Below are 3,143 nucleotides of genomic sequence, written 5' to 3'. Positions count from 1 at the left end.
TGGGAGGATGGGTTAGCCTGGTGGTGGCTATTGAGGAGGGCACATTCTGCATGGAGCACCGGGTGTTATGCACAAACAATGAATCATGGAACACTACATCTAAAACTAATGATGTAATGTATGGGGATTAACATAAGAATAAAAAAATATATATAAATGCCTGACATTAGCTTAAAACTCTCCAGTGACTTCTCATTGTGCCACAGATTCTTACCAGAGCCTACACCAGGATCCAACCTCTGCCACACCATCCCCTTCATCCCTTTTAGTTCTTCTCTTGGCCAAATGTGTTTCAAGCCTCAGGCTCCTTCCTGTTACTTCCTTAGGACAGTTGCCAGTTCTGTAATCCCTGGCTTCTACCTCCCTAGATCCCTTTCTTCCTTCATGTGTCAGTAAATGTTAGGTCCATGAAGACCTTTCCTTGAACTAGTCTGCCCTAAAGTAATCCTTCCTCCATGACCTTTCCCAAGTGTGCTCTGTCACATCATTCTACTGATTTCCTTTACAGAATACACAGAGTATCAAGTTATGTTGTTTCTTTATTTACTCACCATCTCACCCCAACAGGCTGTAAGCTCCAAGTTGAGCAGCATCCAGCACATCCTAACACTTTATCCCTAATCCCTAGCACAGAATATTACTTGAATGAATGAATGAGGTCTGAAGCCACTCTGAACAAATGTAAACTTTTGAATTAGCTAAGGAGAAATATATTCTTGATTTTCTTGAAGTATAAGCCAAACCATTTTTATGGTATGGTGAGCTAATAACCCTTTTAAGGTATCAGACTATATGGGAACAACTAACAGGATTTCTGATTGTCTGTTGTGCTTTTCTTCCTGGGAATAAGGAAAAACTCTAATATTTTTCCCCACTGAGGATACTGAAGCCTAGAGATATAAAGTGTCATCTTAGCTTTGTGGTCAGAATTTGAGGTCATGGCTCCTGATATTCAAGTGTTATCTTCACTATTAAAGCAGAATAAGGTGTAACTGCGTATCTCTTCTCAATTTATTTCCATAGTCCCCTCTAATTAACACTCAACAGACATCAGTCTGCAACTAAACATATTTATAGTAAAAACCATACAAAGGATATCTGTTCACTGATTTACTTTTTTAATATTTGTGGGATGTTCTCTGAGAAAAATGATCTTGCAAAAGGGGTAGCATAGAATTCAGAAAGTATCACATAACTTCAGAGATTGACTTTGCTATAATGGGTCATAATTGTTCATAACAGGTGGCTAAGTCAGGTGATGGCTAGGGCTAGCCAACTGAACTTCAGTTATTAAGTATTAACTGAAAAAAAAACTGCATTTTTGAAAATTCAACCTTGTCTCTCAAAATTGGCTACTTTTCGTAATCAGCTTTTGTGAAGTCTCCCCTTGTTTTCTCTTTTACATAAGCAACTGCAAAATAGATGTCTATTTTGTTTTTGTTTTTTTAAAAATCTTTTTTAAAAGATACTTTTAAAAAAAATTTATTTAAGAGAGAGAATGAGTGGTGCCTGGGTGGCTCAGTCGTTAAGCATCTGCCTTCGGCTCAGGTCATGATCCCAGGTCCTGGGATCAAGCCCTGCATCGGTCTTCCTGCTCAGCGGGAAAGCCTGCTTCTCCCTCTCCCACTCCCCCTGCTTGTGTTCCCTCTCTCGCTGTGTCTTTCTCTGTCAAATAAATAAAGTAAATCTTAAAAGAAAAAAAAAAGAGAGCATGAGACGGGGGAGGGTCAGAGGGAGAAGCAGGCTCCCCACTGAGCAGGGAGCCCGATGCAGGGCTCAATCCTGGGACTCCAGGATCATGACCTGAGCTGAGGGCAGTTGCTTAGCCAACTGAGCCACCCAGGTGCCCTAGAGTAGTCTACTTTGGAGACACCTTCAAGTTAACATAAGAAGAAAATGGAAATTGCTAATGTATTTTAGTTAATTTCCAATTACATGTCTCTCACTTGTTTCATACACTTGCAGCTCTATTATGAGCATCAGATTGTAAATCCTCAGTATTTGTGAATTGATTATACTTTGAAAAGATGTTAGAACGCCACACGGAGTTACAAGATGCCTTATTTGATGAAGAGGGAGAGAAGTAGGAACGCTTGCTTGTGTTACCTCATTTAATGCTCATGAACAACTTGCAGGTTGTCATGACCCTACTTTACTGCTGAGAAATGTGTATTAAAGAAATTAACTTGTCTTAGACCAGACAGCTAAGAAATGGCAGTGCTTAATTCAGCCCTAGGGCAATTTATCATCAAAGACCTTCTTACCCCAAGCCACCCCCACCACTAGGCTCCCTTATATTGTATTGACTTTGAAAGATTTTTGGCCGTGACCTCACATCCCAGCCTGGCCCATTCATGTTTACATCTATGTCATAGAAACAAAGGCGTCACAAAATGTTTTTACTTTGATTGATAGACACTAGGACATACTGACATTTTCCATTCTACTTCTAAAAATTGCTAGTTGTGACTCACTAAATTGATATAATGATCCATTAGATCTCTACCTGTATTTTGAAAGACCCCCAATCTAAATGCCTTCTTTAGACATCTTGCAGTCTGCCGTCCAATTCTTCCCTGCTAGAAAGATCTTCTCTGATTCATCCCTTGTGGCATAATCTTAAACACCCATTAAGATACTTGCAGATATTTTTCGTAAAGTTTAATATAGTATCAGTGTACATGTGTGTACTTCAATGTAAATAACCATTCTGGCCAAGAGAGGGCTTATAATACTCTTAGACAAGTAAATCATTCTTGGTATAAAATCATACCTTTTGGGGGGTATTTATGAGAGAAATATATGTTTTGTTTACTGAACACCTAATTCTTAGAGCTCCACTTAAATGTTTTATTTAACATTTTCTAACAGGGGTGGGCCTTTCTGTGAACAGCTAGTGAAATACCAACAGGGAGAACACATTTTATAATTGAACACAAATCTCTGTTGCATGGATAAACTACTAAGAGCTATAAATAGAAACTACGGCAAAATTATTTCACTAATTCAATATTTTATTGATGTCAAAGCATTTTAACTTTGAGTTGTATATGTCATTTCATTAGTAATTTTTGAAGAAACACTTCCAGAAAATATCAACTTTTATCAATCAGTTGTGCTACTAGAATTAAATCGAAGAGGGA

General features: G+C 38.3%; 1 pseudogene; it reads right to left on the bottom strand.

Annotated features, from left to right (window-relative positions):
* LOC102738636 (bublin coiled-coil protein pseudogene) overlaps positions 1-602 on the bottom strand; it is a 10,298-nt pseudogene extending 9,696 nt beyond the window's left edge.
* Between the last annotated feature and the right edge of the window lie 2,541 nt (positions 603-3,143).

This window comes from Leptonychotes weddellii, chromosome 12 (genome assembly GCF_054177405.1).
Source record: "Leptonychotes weddellii isolate Sample4059 chromosome 12, ASM5417740v2, whole genome shotgun sequence".
Lineage (NCBI taxonomy): Eukaryota > Metazoa > Chordata > Mammalia > Carnivora > Phocidae > Leptonychotes > Leptonychotes weddellii.
This window is presented reverse-complemented; position numbering and strand designations above follow the sequence as displayed.